Genomic DNA, 23,103 nt, shown 5'->3' on the forward strand with positions numbered 1-23,103 from the left:
ACAAGCAAATCAGTACTAGAATGAAAAGTGTGAGCCGTTTCCTAAAGTTTGCACAGAAAATATTTGCTGTATAGACAGTGGTGCTCCATATACAGTGTCAATTTAAAAATAAAAATGTAATGTTTTTTTCTTTATGCAATGGATGTATTATATTGTACAAGTTGAAGTGATCATTTGTAATAAATTTTTCATTTGTTTGTTTTTTAAAGCAAGATTAGAGTGGCTTTATCACTGATAAAATGACGATGGATGGATGGATATCTAACATTTCAGCTGGTTTTAAAACCAGAATTACACTACCATTTAAAAGTTTCGATTGTATATATGTAATATATAATAATATGAGGAACTGAAAGTTGAAACTGAATTAATGATTATGATTAAGCTGGACCTACAATATGATGAACAAGCACCATGTTTCACTGATTCACTACAAAGTTGCCATCTACAGTGAAACTGCTGATCCTTTAAATGTCACACACAAAGAGATTGTTTTCATCAAAATAATAATTTTGGCAATGGTGAAACCAGTCAACAGTTTCTACAGCTAAGCCTTTGGCAGCGCCACATTGCCAAGGGTTTATTCCATACAAATTCGTACCTCAGGCCTTTCGAAACATGTTCCAGGAATTGAACAGGGCTTACACAATATAAATAAGGGAATAGGACAAAGGAAAATTCTCCCCTGCAAGAGCCTGTGTGTCAAAGAATTCTGCCAGGCTTTTCAGTTGCTGTTTTTAATCTTCCCGACTCCCCAGCACTTCATTCAGAGAACCACCCCTGAGGAAGCCATGAGTCCAGATGAACAGTGAGAGGTGTAACTCGGAACATCATCACCTTGTCATGGGAAATGTGACTGAGATGGGAAAGGCTTTTTTGTGGGTGGTCAGGGCACACTGGAGCTGACCGATGCTCCTCTTACTGAGCTAGTCAAATAAAAGGGATAGTTTTCTCAAAAATAAAATTCTGTCATTTACTCATCCTCATATGGAGCCACTAAAGAAACATGGTGATGGGGGGGGGGGGTTAGATGGGAGGAAAACTTGTATTTTAATTTGTTTGTATTTGCGTTTTCTCAAAAAATGATCGTTCCTCTAAACAACATTGCATTAGGTCACAAAACTCACAAAATTTGGCAAAGAATGCGTTTCTCCGGTGCTGGAAGTGAAAAAAAAAAGAAGTGGCCTTACTTACTTAGCCGATACTTTTTCATCAAGTTCCTTCAAGAAGTGTGTTCTCACACAAACCATTTGCGTTCACCTGCATAAGAAATGCATGCCTCAGATTTAGCAGAAAAAACGCAATATTTTTGTAAAAGAACAAAGTTTTATTGAAGGAAGGTGATGGGGAAAAATATGAAAATGCATCCAATCCAAATGAAATCGCGATTAGGCAGAAGCTAAGATTGTCAAGTGTATCTTTCATTGAAACACGGTTCTGTGATCAGTAGTAAATCTCCATTCGAAGGGAAAAACTGAAAGAGACTGATAACGGCAGACAGAAGAGAAAACGATGTCAAATTTATCATCCCACCCATAGACGCCGCATTAGAAAATAAAACACACATAAGCGTAAACTAGTTTTTTGTGATATGGTGCAAAGGTAATGTAAAACAAAGAATAATGTCAAAAATGTACGTACATTAAAAAAAATATAAACATGAAAAACTTTCGAGGATTTCCAATGCTGATGACCGTTAAACACGTCATCACAGTCTTGTGAAGAGGGTCCATAGCGGTTGCTGAATAAACAGATTTAAATGCTTTCATTGATTCATCGTGACTAATAAAAACACGACTATGGCAATAAATGGTTTATCTGAGTTAATTATAATAAAGTATATCTATAATGCAATGCTAATCAACATAGCCTTCATCAATACTTAGAATACTATGAAAAATGTTGTGTGCTTTTTCTGAGTAAGACGCCATATTATCTCACAGAAGGATTTATTTCAAACACTCGGCTACGTTCGTATTATCAAATTAGGTATTTTCACGTTTTCACATGTACTACACAGAGCCGTAGTTAACAGAGAAGCTATGCAAACAGCTGTCATTATCGTGAACGATTTCTTCAAAATCTTAATCGTATTTCTGTTAAAAACAAGCAATTAAATCAACATCAGGGAGAGTCAATGATTCATTTTGAGGTAAACTACACCTCTAAGGCTTCTCTGCACTACTATTTTGTTAAATTCACAGGTCAATGGCGATGATCACCATAGATTAAAAGTCGAAAGATTTCATCATTCCGAAGCATGTTTCATGAGCTAATATTTCATAAGCCAAAAAAAATGCTCAAAAAATGAAAGCAACTGCCAAGGTGAAGCGGCAGTATTATGCATCCTCGCTAAGAAATCCGAAATCTAATTAAATTTTAATGATGGTTTGATTGAAATCAAGTCCCGCTCTGTTTCTAGTCAAAGTGACTTAGAATTTGCTCGTTGCGCAGTCCAAACCTTCAACTCCCATCAGCCTTTGTGGCACACATCGTTAGTGACAGAGATTTTCCTGTACCACGGTGTTGCCGCCCACGCAGGGCCTGTTCCTCGAGCCCTCAGAGGCCATCAAAGGTCGGGCCTCTGAAGACAACTGCTCCCATTCTAGCTGTGCCAGTGACTGCCTCCGTTTCGCTCCAGTTCCCTGGCTGTCTTGCTCCTACAGGCCTGTATGAGGGGGTTACTATAATGCCAGCTGACATTCTGACAAGCATGTGATTGTTGGGAGTATACGGGGAAGAAGGAGGAGGGCGCGTACTCTCTCTTTGTCGGGACCTTTACAAGCCTTTTAAAAGCCTGGAGAAATGTTTGGTGATGAATGCAAGCCTTAGAAATGGCCGAAAGTGCTGACACGGCAGGGCTGGAACAATGGAAGCTTGGCCGGATTCTTGATACGCGACGGCTTCTGCAGTTACACCTGGTGACTCATGAGCTCCTATCGCTTTAAGCAGTCGCTGTCATCCGCGTTAAATACAGCAGGAATCAATAGATATTTAATCATCTTTAATCATGATTATGCTGGTCTGTTTAGTATTCTCTGCAGCTGGAGGTCTAGCATAACCTTCGGTTTTTAAAGCTGAGTGTGCACATCTTGCAATGTTAAAATATTGCACATTAATATGAAAGCAAGAGTAAACACCATCTTTGTGGCAGTGTGTAAACATTGTGTTATTTATCTGAAAGTGCTGACCAGCCCAACATAGCACAGACTATTTAGACAGTAATTTTTTGCAAAGAAAACTAAAACAAAACATGACAGATTAATCTGTGGTCTCAATTTAATGAAGACACTTGCAAGCTGCATGATTTACAGCATTGCAGGGTTCAAGTCATTTTGCATGCTCTAAGCCTAGCATGACCGCAGCTTTAATTATTAAATATTCCAGAAAAAAAAAAAATCTTAGAAAGTACAGTGGCCTCCATCTGAAACTTTTAGCTACACTTGAAAATGTACAGTATGCATTTAACAGTACAGCATTTGAAGATATTAAAATAAAATAATAAAAACATTTTGTTTCATATTCATTGTATCATATATTTTAGTAAGCAAAAGGCCTTTTAGTACAATTTTGGAATGTGTGGTGCATGTCTTTTTGCTGCAAAATCTTTAATGATTACAATTAAGTAAACATAAGAATATTTTTTATATTGTTAGCGACCTTTCAAGATGAACATTTACTCAATTGGAGCAATTTCTGATTATAAAATGTTTGATCATAATCATATAAAAATGTAGAAAATATGATGCATCAGGCTTTTGAGAAAAATGTAAGGAATTTTATTCATTATTGTATTGCATTTCAAGTATATGTTGCTTCCAACAATTACACACAAGTACTTAGATTTAATCAAATTATTTATTATACTTTTAATAATTATTGGGAGATCCAGATTGAAAACTTAAAATATTTAAAATATAAAAATTTTGATATGTAAAATATTATGTATCAGAGTTAGCAGAATTTCATTTTACTTTTTGGACATATAAATAATATCTGCATCACACTGCACTTTTTGGGGGCCTCTGAATAAAATGTATGGGATTTTTTTTCTCTTTCCTACTTGAGTATGAGGTTCATATTCTCCTATCACACTATATGATTCATATAAGCCTGCTATCAAAATAAATAACAACATTAAATAGTATTTGAAAAAAAAATAACGTTGTTTAAAAAAAGATGTGAGTCATATTCATGGTTAATGTCATTACCTGCACCTGTGATTACACTGCTAAGTGCTAAGTAATCTAAACAGTGTGAATCTGTGGGGAACTGATTTCATATATCTAAAAAAAAATCACCTTGAGACCAGCTGGTTAAAAATAACAGCAAAACTATCTGAAAATAGTTCTAGCTGCATGTGCTTGCAGATGCTGCTTTGGTTGATATTTGGTTGTAATTTTTAAGTAAAACCTAGTTGTCCAAAAAGTGTACTTTCGGAGGCCACTGCAGGTTTAAATGGTTAGTTCAACACTGCAGTTTTTCACTGTTGACCTAACTTTTCCTGTCAGTGGACCATGATAGTGTGCATGATCAGTGCTGATAAGCTGACATCTCCTGGCCTAGTGCTACTGTTTACTGTGGTTACTTGCAGCCTTTCCTGCCTGCAGGCTCTCAACCGTTCATAGTTGCTGCTCTGCTATTGTATTGTCTATTGTGGCTCAGATTAGAGGGCTGCAGAGGTCCACAAATCTCGCGGGAGCGGGTGGTTTTACCTTTGCTGTGAGCGGGAGTGGGCGGTCAGAAAATTTCGCGGGAGACCCCCAGGGAACGGTGGTGTGTAGCAGAAATGGCGTCAACACAAGAAGTTGAGAAGAAAATTAAAGCTGCTGTTTACTGGACAAAAGCAAAGCAAGGCAAGTCTGACATCTGGAAACAATTCTTATTTGTCACTGAAAAAAATGGGAAAGAGCGATTTCCTGTCCTCTCAAAATTCACACGTTTTATTTTGAGCATTCCCACATCTAGTGTGCTGTCAAAGAAGTGAAATATGCACAGATTAAGCGATGTTTAGATGAAAACAGTCAAATCGATGTGAGAGGAAAACAGGAGATGGACTTTTTCACTGAATTTTACAGTATTTTGGCCAGACGTGAAAGTTTAAAGTTAAAATGCCTTCATGGTGGACACAACTTTTCACTTCACAAAACATTATCTGATGGACTGGATATGAGTGGATTTCTTCAAATCTGTTCTAATGGGGAAGTCGTGGCCTAGTGGTTAGAGAGTTTGACTCCTAACTTTAAGGGGTCGAGTCTCAATACCATGACTGAGGTGCCCTTGAGCAAGGCACTGAACCCCCAACTGTTCCCCGGATGCTGGGCATAAATGGCTGCCCACTGCTCCGGGTGTGTGTTCACAGTGTGTGTGTGTGTTCAGTGCTGTGTGTGTGCACTTTGGATGGGTTAAATGCAGAGCACAAATTCTGAGTATGGGTCACCATACCTGGCTGAATGTCTCATCACTTTGATGTGGAAATAAACTCCTCTACATCTTGGATGGCCCAAAGATGAGTACATTTTTAGCTAATGATCTTGAAGTTGAATGGTTATTCTATATTTTTGTCTAAAATTCACATCCAGAAAGCATACATTTTCTGAATGTTTTCAACTGAGTACCTTTCACAGCATTGCTATCATTTGCATTTCTTTCAGTCATCGTCTACCAACTCTTATGCGAGCAGAATTCATATTCAAGTTCAAGAAGATGAGACTTTTTTCCTAGTGAACAAGTTAGGTCAAACCTGCTCTTGCAATACACAACAACTCCCTTGCAAGCTAATAAAAAAAGATTCCAAGAAATCTTAATCTTAAAAAAAAAAACATATTAAAGTGTTAAAAAGTGTTTTTAATGATGACTTATCTCGCCTAGGGCACCAAAGTGAGTCAAAACTCCCACTGGTGCCGCCTTGAGAAAAAAAATGGGTGCATGGAGCCCCTGAATTTGAAGATATTTGACAACCTAACTAAAGAAGAGGCTCTTAAAAAACCTCTCACAGATAAATTGAAAAAGTAAGTTCACGCAGCATTAATGTTGCTGTTCTGTTCGCCACCCTAAAACCTGTAAACTGTATACTATAGCTCGTATTATCTGGAAAAGTGAGATAAAGAAAATGCCACCCACAGCAACTTTTGGGTGTCCACTTAATTTCAGCTTCTGCAAGAGCCAGAAATATCCAAAGTGGACAAAAGCACATGCTCAGAAAAAAAAAGAAAAAGAAGAACAGAAACCTGTGAATGCTGAACGCAGGCAAATATGGCTCTTTTTTATTATTAAATGACATCCATGACACATTTCCCACTGACCTGAACAGAAAGATGAATTTTCTTTCCATGCTTTATTTTTCCCAGTTTCACTGTACTTTCAGAAAGCTGATGCAGAACTTCCACTGACAGCCTCTTTGTTTTTGTGCAGTATATGCACAATGAAATCCACAAGCGTGATGCAACTTGGTTAGAGCAGAATATCTATCTTGTTTCTCCCAGGTACTAAGATAATCAGCTACAAGATGCAAATAAACTCAAACTGAAAAATATTGTTTGACTGAATACATTTTCTGATAACAGCATGTGACCACGTAAGTGTTGCTAAGCCCTCAGAAAAGATCTCGTACCCTCCATAAAATTTACTCTCATTTAGTACTGTATTATTTAAAGTTTAAGTGTGGCATGCTACTAGTAGAACCACATGGCATTGCAATCAGTTTGTTTAAGCTCATGACATCTATAATACCTGGAGAAAAGCTATCCGTTACCATTTCCTTTGATTTCAACAACAGTTATGAAAGTATGAAATCTGATATGAAGCTGACATCATGATTGTCTGATGGCACAACAAAAACGAACACATGCAGTTCCAAGCCCTTCATTAGCAGCCATCCTCAGCTGTGACAGGAAAAATGTAACTCGATTTTATGCTTTTAAGAGCTCTCCAAAAACGATCAGGCACTGATGAAACATCTACTACAACACAATATATGAGGGCTGTTGTCACGGCTATATCTGAGGATCTGTGATCAAAAGATATTTTTGTCTAATTAGGACAATTATCATAAATTTGGTCCTTCAAACTAATATTTCGGAACCGGCATGTATCTATATGTTGGATAAACACAATCACATTTATAAGAGTGTTATTATTGTGTATATATGTATTATAAACTAAAAGTTACAAAATAATAAAAAAATTATTAAAATAATAACAATTAGTGGTAATTGTTTTCCGTAATTAAAATAATAAATATAAATACTACATGAAAATTTTGAATTAAGTTTTTCATATAATATTTATGTTTAGTATTTTATTTAAAAAAAATACTGCCTTGGAAAGTAGCTAAAATCATCTTTGAGTTAAAGTTTTAAAATTACAATTAAAAAAATATTAATGATTATTATTATTATTATCATTATTATTTAAGCTATATAGAAAAAAAAGTCTAATTAATAAAATTATTCTTATTGGCAAACTAAAAATTATATGAAAATTTAAATGATAAAAATAAATTCAAAATAGCAAGAAGTACTACAATAGTACACAATAGTTCTTTAACAGTGATTTTTTTTTTCAAGTCAGCTAATGAATTGTTCTCAGTAGATGTCAGACAAGGAAATTTGTCAGACATTTTACAAACTTAATTTGAAATTCATTTGAAAAATGTGTTGAAAAATGAGTGCAACAACTTTGAAGTTCAAACTCTCAAAACCACTCAGAATGTAGACAGAACCTTATAGTTCAAAGGTGGCAAAGTCAATTTATACAATTTATTTATAATAATATTTTTGGACAAAACAATAGTTTATTACATTTATGTTGCCTTTAAAAAAATGTCAGTTATGTGAATTCATTTTACTCTATAAATATAGCTGTAAAACTATATCATGGTTCTATTGAGACAGATTACCCTATATAGCTGGACAAATAAATGTATTCAGTCAGAATAAAGGAAAAAGCCTTTAGGAAGCAGATGGTGTAGTTACAGCATCTACCACCAGGGGCTAATGAGGTCATGTAAACAAGCCAAAACCTGACCCCTCACTTTGAGCACCCATTCCAGGCTGATAAGCACAAAAGCGCAGCACCTTACAGGCATCCAACTTGCTCACATAACGCAATTTGAGCAAAAAGTTTTGTGGTAGAGAAATTACATAATTTACTTTTAAACAGCTTCAGAGTATATTGCTTCAAATATAAGAATAAATGTACATAGACTGTCTCACTTTGCACTGGAGCCATGGCACAATGATTTCATTCTCATCCTTATCTACCACAATGAGCTCGAGCATTTCCCTGACATTTGCCCAAGTAATAGTTATAAATTGCATATTCAAGAGGCGACAGACTGCCGCCTTGCCGATGTTTCACAGCACATAGTTAACTCAGCCAGTGGTCAACCTTGTTTGGAATCCCACTGAGTGTTTATGCCTGGATATCTCTGGCACGCTATCCATTATATTGTGTTTTTTTTCCCATTGCGCAACAAGTGCCGCCAAATCCGTTTGTCAGTGACAAATGTGAAAGGATTCCTCGGAGCAGGAGGAAGCAAAGTGCCTGCAGCCATTTTAAGTTGTGACTCTGTGCACACGACGGCTCAGAAGCCAAAGACACTGGCAAACCACTGGTATGCATATCCTGACGGGAGGGAAAGTGAAAGAGAAGGTTTTTTATGGATTAAGATGGTGCTTTTCAATCATCTAAGAGCTGAAGCTACCCCCGCAACACAACAAGAGCATCCCCCGTGGGAAAGACAAAGAGAAAACACCCACGTTGTGAAGCCATACGCTTTCAAACATCACTCATTTTACTGCCTCTCCTCCAGCATGTGTGTGTGTGTGTGTGTGTGTGTGTGTGTGTAACGTGTGTGCATGTCTATCTAATATCCTTGGGGAATTTGCCATTTTACCATTATCACTGTTAGATAGCATGCAGCTGGGGAATCTGAATACCAAATGAGTAAGCCATGTTCTGAAATACGACAAAAATGCATTAACATGGTAAATGACTTTTGGATTTTCCTATTTGTTAGCTCTGATTTACATTCCATCATGTGCGTTTCTTTAATTCAGAGTGCATTGTCTTCGACAGAAATGCATGCATGCTTTTAAAATGACTGGGAGTAAAGCACTTGTTTACTGTTTAACTGCAATGGATGTGGGTAGTGTTACGACCCTGATTTTATTAATATATACAGTAGATGAGGATCAGTGAATAACAACCAGGATCTCTTGGAAAATACATTCTGTAGTCAACATGTGCTTTACTGGCTGGCTGTGATTTTTTTTTCCTCATGTATAAAAATATACAGACAGGGTCATAACACCACACATGGAATCAGAGTATTTTTTCTGGCATAAAAACAAGAAGGATGTCAATTAGAATGACAGCATTATATTTTATTAAATTTGAAAACCAATGCCAATGAAACTAGAAAATACCATCATTTATTAACTTAAAATATCGTGATGATGAACAGCAGCATTTAGCTGTATTAATGCCCTTTTTAACAGTATTACTTCTAATGCTTAATTATATCCAGTATATAATAATCCACACAAAATGACTCCGGTAAGAAGTCTGATAGCATTTATTTTCCTTTTATTTCGGGGTATTTCCTCCTGGTTTTTGTTAGATATGTAGAGCGGGAACAGTGGTGTATTTTTTTGGTTTATAAGGATTTTGAAATTCTCTCAGATTTATCTCTTTCTGTTTTATTGCTTTTGGTTGTGCGGCTCCTCAGGTAATTTGTATTCTTCTGGTTCTATCTATTTGGGACTCAAAGAGTGTAAATATATTTGAAGTAACGAAAAGAGTTTTTCCATTCTTATGTCTCCTTCTGTTTCATTAGATTCTCATACCGTGTGGACCAAGGCCTGGCTGCAAGAATGGAATAGTCATATATTGCTTGCTTTTGTAAGGAAGGTGTGATGACACATTCTGTAAATCCAATGGAAACACTATAACAAGCTCTAGCTGGACGCCAGCAGAATGCACTGGAGGTGAGAGTATTACGCTCAACCTGGCCTCACCTACAGCGCCACGACTCCCTCAACACACGTCTGACGTACTTCTTGGGCCAGGAAAAGATCAGAGAACAGCCCCTGAAGCTGTGCTTCTGCAGAAACACTGATAAACAAAGCAAGAGTTGAGTAATATATGCAGTGATGGGATGACGCCCCATGGATGCAACAGCCATATATCTTGAAATATAATGAAATTAATTAAATATATTAATAATGATGAAATATATCTTCCTTCAGTTTCCTTGGAAGGGACCCAATAGATCTTGGTTAGACATGAACTTTAATTTGACACAAATTAAAACGTGTCTCTGAATGATGGACTGTACAGCAACAACATTCGTCTAATTTTTGTTTTTGCTCCGCACAACCTAATATTAATTAATAATATTAATCTAAATTAATTTATATATACACTATGCTATTTATGATATCTCTTTATCTATCTAGTATGTATTATATATTTATACAATACAAACAATTGTGTTCACTCTGAAATAGGAAAATTAATTACAGTATGTATTATAGTATAGTATAGTATCATGGAAAAAGAACCACCCTTTTTAAAAATGTATTATGTCTAATTATGTCTAATTTATTGTACTGTATAGCATCCATTACACACACACAAAAAAAAAATACATCTACATAAATGTGTAATGTGTTGGAGGAGATTGATTTGAAAGAGACCTGGAGATAGAGAGTGTGTGTGTGTGTGTGTGTGTGTGTGTGTGTGTGTGTGTGTGTGAGGGAGATAGAGAGAGAGAACATTTTAATGTAACATTCCTGATATCCAGTCTTCACCATTGTTTTTATGTGCCACTGTTATTTTTAACTAGTAACTGCTGTAATAAAAATAGTGATTCTTGTGTTTGAATATGCTGTGTGCTGGTTATGTGGGTATGCGCAAATCTATGGGTACTGCATTCATAAAATATAAATATGAGATACTGAACTTCATGCCTGGGGTAGATGAAATGGGCCAGCAACTAAACAGTCTTTTTCATAAAATAATGAGGTTATTTTGCCGCTTCTTATAGAGACTATCATCTATGATACCATATGTTACTTTTAGTTTCTTCTGAATAAAGATAATATTATAAATAAAACTTACATGAAAAGCTGCTATTAGCATGTCAGTGCACCTGTCCAAATTCAAACCAATCAAATTGATATACTGTACATCACATACTATTGTGGAAGCTATTTAAAGGGTTCATATGATGCTTTTTTAAAGATCATTGTATTTGCTGTAACAGAATATTTTACATGCTTTAATGTTAAAAAATCATATTATTTTTCAAATACTGTACAATATTGTAGGTCCTCCATGCCCCATCTCTCTCAAACACATAGTTTTCTACAAAGTCCCTCCTTCCGACAAGAGCAGTCTGCTCTGATTGGCTACCTGACCCAGTGCATTGTGATTGGCCGATCACCGCAACAATCGTCGAAAATATAACAGCCCTTTCCATAATCGCGAGCTTTTACTGAAAGCTGCGTTTACTGAAACCACACCTTCTTTGCATGAACATTTGGGTAGCATTACACAAATATTTTTTATATACTTTTATATACTTTATATACTTTACGCAAAGTGACATAGAGATGTAGGGGAGTGTTAGAACGAGCCATTTTAGGGGGCATGGCAGACTTCTTTGGATTTGAGACTTTAGTCTTTGCAACTTTGCAGATCTTCTTCATGCACCAAGAGCTTGTAACACTTGTAACACAAGAGAAAGGGACAATTGAAATCTCATCATATGACCCCTTTAAAATAGAATAGATACTGAATATTAAAAAATAACTTACCTGACATAAAAATTATTCTGTTCGTAATTATTCTGTATTAAAAATTCTAATAATAAAAAAATTTATTATTAGTATAACTCATTGATGGAAATGATGCATAACATTTTCAAGCTTCCGTATGTGCCACTTCGAATTTCTCATACTATTTGTGGATACAGAATTTTTCACAGCTCCAGTTTCAGTTGGAGAAAAAAAATCAATGGACATTCGGATGTGCTCCAATTGAAATGCTGCCCATTCATTTAGCTCTGATTCAAGAAATCTCTTGCTTTTTCCCACATATTTTTAAGCCTGCCTTCTGTGGATTTGCATGGGAGAAACATGCACGCAGCTTAGAGGGAACACTGATGTACAGCGTGTTCAGCGGCTTGTACTCTTGCATATCCAAGTGCTGACATTCAACTGGCACTACATGCAAAATAAATCTTTCCAAAGAATTTACTTTAGAACCTTAGAATCTTAATACAGCAGAACCTGTTTAAGAGACTCTGCATCTATCCCTCACAATTTTGTTTTCTATTGCGTGAAATTAAAAATGGCATCTACCCTGACTAAGGTCTACAGATGTGCACACACATGCAGAGGGGGGAGGCCTAGATAAAAACTCAGGGATTCATTAACAGAGAAGCCTTTTTCATCTAATACACTCATGACAATTAACAGGCTTCATAACACAGCTCTGGTGGAGAATTATAGCACAGCCCTTCTCTCTAAGTTGCAGACCATGCATTATTAATTGGGGCAGCTCAAAGTAAATAATTACATCTCATTATCAAAGCTTGGGTCTCTAGTATGGAGGCATGTCCTCTCTATTTCCTTAATGAGCCTCTAAGCTGGCCCGTTTCGCATTGTTAGAGATGTTAGGTTTGAAAGAGTCAACTCCTTCCCAACTGAGGTTCTGTACTGCAAAATCAGAGGGCGAAAGGGAACAAACTGTACACCATCAGGGCTGGGCTCGCATTCAAGGGCTGCATTCATTATTTTTGTCCCAGCTTCTGCCATTCTGTTACATCTGGCAAATTTAAGAGATTGACTCAGCCTCTGTTGCTCATTTCAAGAAGATTGAGGGAATGCAAAGAAATTAGCTGTAGGTCAGTGGCATGACAAGCCTGAACAATAGGGGCTGAGCACATACTCCATTTTAGACATCAGAGATATAACATGACTTGACTACCCTATACTCTAAAAAATGCTGGGTTACATACAACCCAGTGCTGGGTGAAACATGGATAAACCTAGGAATTGGGTTGTGTTGATTTGTTTTGTTGTTTGTGTTGTTGTTAAATGTTTAACCCAAACTTCTCGATAGTAACCCAACCGCTGGGTCAAAAAACAACCCAATTGCTGGGTTTGTCCATATTTTACCCAGCACTGGGTTGTATTTAACCCAATATTTTTTATTTGTTTATTTTTTTAAGTATCGTTAAATCACGTCCTAGGTGTGTTTTTAGTTCAGTATTAAATTTGGCTGGTTTATATATAATATAACATTATACAATTATATGAATTTTACATTTCAGTTCAGCTTCAGCAACTTAATTTGAAATCAGGCAACAAAGTACAATTAAATCTAAATGTAGGGAAGTAAATGAAAACAAACCAAAATTCTTATAGAAATTCTTATAACTAAAACTTTAAACTAGAAGAGCAAAGTTTGACTACATTTAAGTGTTTAAATCTTTGAAAAATAAAAGGTTTGGAGCTTTTTTTCAAAAAAATCTGATTCACACTAATGAAATGAAATACGTCCAAAAATCATCATGGATTTTGCATGAACCATGATATATACAAAGTGAGAAATTTGTTGATATTAAAAACAACATTGGCAAGAGAAAGAACAAACACTCACTGCCTGCCCTCAGAATTCTTCACTTTAGCGAACACTAGAGGTGGGCAGATCGATACTTATATCGATAATATCGATACCAACGTTGGTATCGGTATTGATCGATACCAACGGGAAAATATCGATACTTAAGTTTCAGTTTCTCTCGTTTTGCGACCTGGCCGTGTTTGTCAAAATGCTGCTGCTGTCACAGAGCAAGCTTTCAAGAGTGCTGCTCGTGCTCGACACTGCTCTCCGCCCCCTCTCCTGTGTTGTACCGTCACGTGACTCACCACTAGCGCTACCACCAGCAGTCAGGCGCGCGCACCGCTCAGCCGCGCATTTCTAACAGCAGTCGGTCAGAGGCAGAGAAAGAGGAGCGTTGTATGGCTGTATTTTCAGGCCGATCTACCCTTTTTGTGTTAGCTGTGAAAGGGATACTAGTTTCTATATTTAAACTTCACCTAGATGTGTACCAGACTTAATTATTTTATTATTTTTCAATAGCTGATTCTCCAAGAGCAGTGGATATTACAAGGCGCCTATCAGAAATGATTGTGAAGGACCTGCAGCCTCTTTCCATAGTGGAAGATGTCGGCTTCAGGAATTTTGTATAAGGAGAATTTGTTTTATATTGTGAAGTAAAACTTTGTGACTTTAAGAAAAAAATACTGAAAAGAAGTGCACTAAAGAGGAGCAAATTTTTTTTTATTAACATGCTACTTGAAAAGAGAATTTGTTTTTACATTTTTTATATTTGTGAAGTAATCATTTTGTAACTTTGTTTATTTAAATAAATCAGAAGTAACCAAAAGTTGTTTCTGAACAAAAGCTTTTGTAGTACTGATTAATAACCCAAAATGCAAATCACAAAAACAAATTAAAAGTCATGAAAATTAATTTAGATTTAGGTTGAAGACACATCCACCTTAATTATTAAAAAGTATCGATATTGGTATCGGTATCGGCGATACTGGCCCTGTATTTACTTGGTATCGGATCGATACCAAATCTAGCGGTATCGCACACCTCTAGCGAACACTCAGAAGCTGTCAAGTCGTGCCGCTCACTTGCACTGTAAACAGGGAATTAAAATACAGCCAATGGATATTTAATCAACTTGCTATTAAAATTGCTGCAGTATATATACATAAAAAAATATTCAAGGCTATAAGCACAAATGCCAGAACTAGTCGTGTTCTGCTAGGTAGGTCAGTGATTTCATAACGGTCACACTTTGTGGTCAAATTTAAGGGAGGATGCATCAAAAAAGTTATGTGGAAAAAATCACTTATCACAACAGTTCAGTTACAGCTTTCAAAGCACAAATGTGAATGGAGCTTGCTTGCTCTATAAAAGCGTCCAGTGATGTCCGTGTTCCCGGTCACCGTAGATTCACTTCAAATGGTGGGCAAGGAGCTGATCGTTTTCATTTAACCTCTACATGCGGCCCCTCGCCCCTGGAGTCAGAGACTAAAAGGAAACACATAATCTGGCGGTGTGAGATAGGAGGGAGAATATGATCCAATTGGCAGTGTCAGAACACCGAGTCTTTGGCTGTAAGTCTGCCCCGGACCAGGACAGAGTATGATGCTGGTGGGCTAGTTAAATGTGCTAATTTCACACACCATTTCACATGAGGTGCTCATACGGGGGTCCGCCGTTAACGTGACATAGGGGACACAAAGTCTCAGCATGACTTTGCACTGTTGCATTGCTTTGTTGAATATCTTGAAGGGATATGGAAAATTGAAATCTTGCCGCTGGATTCTTGTGGGCTGGGCTAACAGAGATCTTTGCTCAGGGTAATTCGTGCTATGTGGGTAGCAAGGGCTAAGATCAATACAACAGCACAGAATCTCCTCAGGTGGATTAATGGTGAGTTTCACTCCAGAGGCAAAATTACAGTCAATCAGATGATGATAAATTGTTGTTAAAAAAAACTCTTATTGACTGAGTAATTCTTATATTTTGCAGTCTTTTATGATGAAATCCAATTTTTGCATTACAAATTAAAGGTAAAAAGGAGCATTTAACTTGATTTTCTGAATATCTTTATGAATATCTTAATGTTTAGTATGCCCACCTTTAACGTTAAAGGAACAGCTCACCCAAAAATGAATATTTGCTGAAAATTTAAAAAGACATCCAAGATGTAGATGAGTCAGAAAAAAAAATTGAGAAATTTAGCATTACATCACTTGCGCACCAGTGAATCCTCTGCAGTGAATGGGTGCTGTCAGAACGAGATTTTAAACAGCCACAAGTAATCCACACCACTCCAGTCCATCAGTCAACATCTTGTAAAGTGGGAAGCTGCGTGTTTTATAAAACCGTTGCTTCCAGCTAAAATACGAGCCTTCTAGTCATAATATTACTTTTTCCAGTGGAAAAAAAAAAACTGTCTTGTCTGAATCGGGAGACAAATGTGCACAGACCAAGCACCATTAACAAGTACAAACAATCATATTGGTGGACTTTGAAGTGAGAGACACTATGATGTTTTTTGTTTGTTTGTTTGTTCTTTTATCAGCTGTTTTGACTGTTATTCTAAAGGCACCCATTCATTGCGGAGGATCCATTGTTGAAGAAGATATGTAATGCTAAAATTACACTTTCAGCAAATGTTCTTTTTGGGGGGTGAAATATTCCTTTAACAACAGCAGAACTCAAGCTGACATGCAATTTACAGGTTTGTGCAAATGATCCATGTTGTCTAGCATGATCTAAAAATGTTCTGGAACGCGAAAGGAAGAAAAAGGTAGAAAAGGTCACATGATCAAAGTTAAAAACTCATTTATTACATGATTTGATTATTGATCCAGAAACAGTACAGTATCTAAGCAAAATGTTCCTCTTTTTAATTTTATTTGCTTTAATTTTATTAAACCCTAAAAATTTTCAGGCTTAAGTAATAAAACTAATATATGGTTAAGTAATATATGGTTAAGATTTTTATATGTTTTCTGATTAGACTTGGAGCCTCTCTCTCTCTATCTCTCTCTATCTCTCTCTCTCTCTCTCTCTCTCTCTCTCTCTCTCTCTCTATATATATATATATATATATATATATATACACACACACACACATTCATTTGCTTCAATACACATTTGACATCTATAAAACATTTTGATTATACAGATTATACATTATACACTATTTATATGCAGACAATTTCAAATATTTAAAGTGTAGCATATGATTTATTGCCTCTTCTTAATTTGCCCGTCATAATTTTTTTCATAACTCACTGTTCTGCCAAATGACTAATGACCATTTACACATCATTTATCACTGTGGGTACCAAAAATATCTTTTTTTTTTTTTGCTTTTCAAGCAAGTCCTAAATCAAGCTCTGAGTGCAGTCAAGCAAACAAAGACGATTTAAAAGAAAATTTTGGAAAAAAAGAGGAGCGTTCTGAAGCAACGCACGTGCCTTGCATCCAGACACCCATGCAGAATCGGCCTAATGAGTTGGCTCTCACCAGAGAGGTGGACAATACCCTGCAACCATCGCTCTGAAATGAACCGATGCAGAGCGCGAGCCAGACTACTGACTTCTCTGTTTCATACAGTCCATTGAGTTCCTCTGGGGGGGTACGATCTTGTGCCACAGATCCTCTTACCCAAAACACTACACGGCCCATTTGCGGTAATAGAGCACACAGGAATGTTTTTGCGGTGTATGCTGTGGATTGAGAAACACTGTCGGTGACAGCGACAACTAGTGCTGTGCTCCCCCCAGTCTTCAAGCAGTTGGCCAGGGTCTCCTAAAGCAGATGGTCTGGAATGAAGACACTCAATATGACCTAATATGTCTCATTACACATTTACACAATCATATACCGAAGCAGTGAACTATTTTCTATTTAAATAGGCTGCAAGGTCTCTTTCTTAATGAATATCTACAGTAGGCCTTGCTGTTGAGTAAAAGTACCTAAACATCATTAAGCCAAGATGAATCTAACTGAGAAGAAAATTGCTATTCTTAAACTCAATATGAAAAGGCATTCAATCGCAAACCTATTTTGTGTCCATAATGTCACATATTTATGATTGAAACTTGATGTTATCTTCTGGGAAATTACTAGACTGTTGAGAACAATTCATTCCAGGATGGAGAAATAATAAATTTGGCTATCAGTTAACATTAACCAAAAGCCTATATGAGTAGTTTCAGAAACTGAAAATATTTATTTTAATCAGCTCATTCAATTTCAAGAACATTTCCTTTCACTGTTCCTGGCGGAATGATTTTACTAACCCCATACAGAGAGCCGAGTGCTGACAATTTTCAAGCAACAACTGAAACTTGAGAGAAAATTTCAGAATGGCAAGATATCCACTTAGAATTATGCGATATAAACACAGAATTGCGAGATATAAACTGGGATGTTAAATGGCAATCACAGTTCTGAGAACAAAGGTCAGAACTGTGAGATATAGAGTAAGAATTTTAAGAAAAAAAAGTCCAATATGTGGAAGTCACAAATAGCCTCTTAATTTTTATATTCTGTGGTAGAAATGGGTTTCCATGCTTAACTGCATCCTGCTGACTTAAAAAAAAAAAGAGCAAAAAAACACTTTTCACTTTTTCTAGCTTGTACTATTCTGAACAATGTTTGAAAATGTTACTGCTAACACTTCTTGTGGGATCTCCTCCTTAAGCCAAATCGTTGTTTTCCGTATTTGTAATTCATATTAGATAAAAACATCTGCTGATTAAATTCATGTAAATTAAAGATTACGAAAAACACATTAATTTCTTTGGGAAAATGTGCGCTGGCAAATCGTGCCTAATAAGACCAGAAACGTGTCAAGAGGGTACATTTAGATTTTAATAATCTCACTATTTTCTGACAGCAATTTTTGCTGTGAATCTTCACCGCTAACACACTTCTGACTTGAGCTGTCATGCCACAGCTTACATCGCTTTAAATATGCAAGGCTTGTTAATATTTGGGTAATGATCTTCATTTAAATAATTCCATGTCGCAAATCTGCATCACACACATGTTTTTTATTTACCTGGCCTGTGAAGGTGAAGGCAGGAAATAGAGGTGAGAGATAGAGCAAGAAAAGGAGAGGGAGAGTCTGTATCTGATAAAGTCATGCCACTCTGAACTGTACTGATGTGAAAAACAGATGTAGGCGATGACCTGGTATAGGCTATCACACTACACTCAATACACTGTCTCCTCTTCTAGCCCTCTGTGCCAGAGGGTGTCATCAGATAATGTGCACAGAAAATCTATAAGCAAGAGCCTTTGACAACGGACTAAATTGAGTCAGAATGTGGTTTTATGCTTAGTCAGTTGGTTTAAGTAATTAAGTTGTGATATCAGTCGAACTTCCTCAAGCAATGGTTTTTGATCTTAAAAAGGACCATTTATTTGCCAGCCGGCGATGGCGACTTTAACACACGCACATAAGCTGAAACCAGACATTACAATAATCTTATCCACATGCATGTCACATTTACCCCTTACCAAACTGTGATATTGAACGCTCTGGCCCTGAACAGCAGGAAACCGATTTTAAAAATACAACATTCCTAGCACCAATGATAACGCAAAGACAGAATTCCCACATCATATAACATCACAGCATGATCCCCTGACTGGTGCATTGGTATAAAGTAGGCCTTCCATTAACCACCCTCAGCAATGTTAAAAAATATACTCATTATCATTTCACATCAAATGCAGTATCCTCTATTTCTTTATCAAGTAAGAGTTCCAGTCCAAAAAGAAGCATCATTATAATCATTTCAGGTTGTGTTGTGCCAAACCTCTAACATCAGTGGTCAATCTGAATGACATTTAATCGGAATCTAATTGCAGTGTCATTATCGGTTATAGCTCATCACCATTACTCAAAAGTAAACTCAAATAAGAGCAGAGCTTTATGGGTGTCTGCCAGTCTATTTCACACCACCAAAATGTCACGAATTGTTCCCAATACAAGGACTTTAGAAAACAAAAACTGTTAATAGAGTTATTTAGGTGCTAACAAGCAGCTTTCGGCCATCTGTCAGCAGTTGGTTACTATATTCATTTGCAAATAATGACAAACATTGACATAAACAGATATTCAAAATACATTTCCCTAATAGAAATCCCTTGCCTATACACCAGAGAGGTGACAACAGGTGAAGCACGAGCATTATGACTTATTTAGTTAATTCAGACTGCTTGAGTTGTCCGCCGCTCTCTCGAGAGGTAAACAACATTAACCGATACAGACTCTCAACCCAGAGGAAACTCAGGGTCAAATGGCATTTACAGAGCAAGAGTCCTAAGAAAACCTATAAATAATGTATAAATCCTACTGTTGTTTCTACTGTGCAGAACTTACATGGTGCGTGATCAGACTCATAAGGAGCGCAAATGCACACTTCATCAATTGATGTCATCGAGTGACCAGAAAGAAGTACAAAATTTGTCACAGGCCAAAAGTTTACAAGTTGGCACCACGCCAGTTTTCCTGACTTCCCTATCGCTGTGATGGAAAAGTTCATTAGCTCATTCAATTATGTAATAGAGCCATCTTGGCGGAGCCTGAAATCGCCAGACCTTAGCGTTCCAAGCAAAAGCTCTTTCCATTGCTTTAAAAGCTTCTCTAGATTAATGAAGTCTGGAGAAGTGACTTCAAACCGCACTTGGCTATGCATACGCCGAGAGCCATGCTTCTCTATCATACGCCCGGTCTCCACGGCAGCTCATGTTGCCCAACCAGCGGCCACAGAAAACTCTTTTAGCAGTGGCAAAACAAGAAAATGCAGTACTCTCTGCTTTAAGATCAATGGGTTTGTAGCGCTCTCACAAAGACCCTGGGAGTGAGTCATTGCTGCGACAGCCTCTCCATACTACAAAAGTCACTGCACTCCATCACACATTGTTATAGCACATCATGTAGGTGTATGCTTTTGTATTACATAGTTGACTCATTAGATCTGACAATGCCATGCAGTATTGTGGTACAAAGTTACAAGTCAAGGCATCGAGACATCCGTGCAGCCTTCTGACTGACACTTCCCAACTCATTATTTCTTACAGGTGTTTTATCTAACTTGTCTCTGGCAATTTCCAGTGCCAATTACAGACACTTTTAGATAGCAAAGACTAAAGCTAACGCCAAAACATCCATTAATGGTATTAACGAATGTGAAGAAGTTTATACCAACCCATCTAACATGCTTTCTAAACTAGCCCATCTGGTCCAGATGGCCTTAAGGTTTGACATCTGCAAGGCTGATAAAACTCTGCGCTTCCTCCAGACCTCCACAGGCAATATCTGGGTCAATGACATAATGCATCTATTAAATGATACATTTAAATGCAAAACACACAAAAATATTTTCTAAAACAGATATGGCTTCAAATCCTCAATTCATGATAATCTGTGATGCTTAAAGTAAAAATGCTAAGGTGTTGGACATGGCGATTTTTAATATATATGAAAAAAAAAACAAAAAAAATGTTTCTATATACAAATGTGTGTGTGTGTATCCCTCAAATCCCAAATTAAAGTCATCATAGCCAACATGCAGCCATTTTGTTGTCATGTGACAAGAAAACTACCAAAAAACATTAGGTTAATATAAAAGAAATCATATGTTTAGCTCAATTAATGTTAAAAACAAACATGCATATGTTTTAAAAAACGTATTTAAATAATGTGTGTGTGTGTGTGTGTGTGCGCGCGTGTTTTTAGGGTTTAACAGCATTTTTTATTTAATTTGATGGACTTGTCACATGCATTTAAATGACATTTTTAAAAATATCTCCTCATTATCTCGTACATGTTTATGTCATTGACCGATCTTTTAATATCTTACTTTTGTAGCGGCAAGTGACCAAGAGATTCAATATGTCAGACAGACTGAAATATTACTCCCCATTAAAATATTCTCATTGCGAGGCAGCTCACCTATCCAACTTGTAAACAATTTTTCTCTAGTAAACCTTAATAAAAACATTCAATCCTGAATCAGTGATATTAATTCAATCTAAGAGGCGTTGATGCACAACCATAAAACCTGTTGTTTAGAACAAAGTGATGGGCAGAACTTCCGTCTGCTGTATTCACAGAGCAATGCAGAAAAGCGCAATACGATCAAAGAAAAGTCTATTTCGCCAAAGTGCTGCACCACTGATCATTATATATCTTGAAGCCATTCTCTTCTAAATGTCTCACAAACATCGTGCCTACTACTATTATTTCGAGAAAACCAAGAAAAATCTCTACGATATCAACGAATCAACATCGACGAAATGAATCGAGCGACGCTTTACCGTGAGGAATCCGTGAGAGATGTTCAAAGTTGACCCATTTCCATGCACTTACCTTCTTCTGTCTGCCGCCGCTGTAGTCAAACACCTCCAGTACGATCACCTTAACACAGTCGACTGCAGATTTTTGGGTATCTCGTTAATCACTTGAGGTACGATGGCCCCCAATACGACAAACTCAATTCCCCACGTACGGAAATCACACGCAAATCTCCCCAAGCGCGATACCAAGTGGGAAAAGCTGTTGCGCTGTCCAGTGAAAGTGGTGCTGAAACGCTCTCGGAGCCGAAGTACTTTCCATTTCTCCAAGTCTCCGTGTCCATTAATTCAATATTGACAAATACTGTTCGTTTTGTGTGAGGAGCTCACACCTGAAGAGATGGTACTGCACTGAGCCTAACTGGAGAGCAGAGCCGTGCTGAGATGTAGGCAGTGCTCTTCAGTCGAAGCAGTGAGTTCAACGCCCACATAGCCCACTCTATTTGATCACACACACATACACACTCACACAACGCAGAAAACACACTGACTGATGAAAGAGCTTTTGTGCAGCTACCAATAAATGATTGATCTCTCTATTACAGTATATCTGCATATGTACGGAGTTAAAAGCACATAAGGATGTTTTAATAAAGGCTACAGGAAATTCCTTCAAGAAAAATTATGCAGGAATTCTTATAGAATTACATTTATAATTAAGCAACATTAATGAGATACTAGTGCAAAAATGCTGGAGATAAAAATTCTGAGATAAAAATGTTAAATGATTGATTAAATGAAATTGAAAAATGCAACAGAATAAATTATTAATTGTTGAATGAATATTACATTACAATATATGGTAAAGGTTTATATTTTAAAAGTCAATAAAATAAATTACTGTAATTTACATGGAATGCAAATAAATCCAATATATGGTTATGAGTACCCTATAAAAAATGCTTTTAAGATGTACAAATTTTTATAAAAATCCTTCTAAATTATTTATACAAATATTATATTTAACAATACAATTTGTATATCTCACAGAGTAATGATTTACTTATTTTTAATTATTTAAATATCATAATTTATGGAGAAATCAACATTCCCACTATACCCTGAAGGACAACAAATGTATTTCAGGTCAGATAAATTGGTATAGTAAAATTATATAAT

General features: G+C 36.6%; 1 protein-coding gene across 2 annotated transcripts in view; it reads right to left on the bottom strand.

The window, feature by feature from the left end:
• Positions 1-22,430, bottom strand: part of grm4 (glutamate receptor, metabotropic 4) — a 144,213-nt gene extending 121,783 nt beyond the window's left edge. The window contains exon 1 of one of the 2 annotated variants that reach the window (XM_026262405.1): positions 22,001-22,430. The gene's annotated coding sequence lies outside the window, so the exon portion shown is untranslated. The remainder of the gene's footprint in view (positions 1-22,000) is intronic. The other variant, XM_026262400.1, reaches the window with a different exon arrangement.
• Positions 22,431-23,103: the final 673 nt, after the last annotated feature.

Source organism: Carassius auratus, chromosome 6 (genome assembly GCF_003368295.1).
Source record: "Carassius auratus strain Wakin chromosome 6, ASM336829v1, whole genome shotgun sequence".
NCBI classification, from domain to species: domain Eukaryota; kingdom Metazoa; phylum Chordata; class Actinopteri; order Cypriniformes; family Cyprinidae; genus Carassius; species Carassius auratus.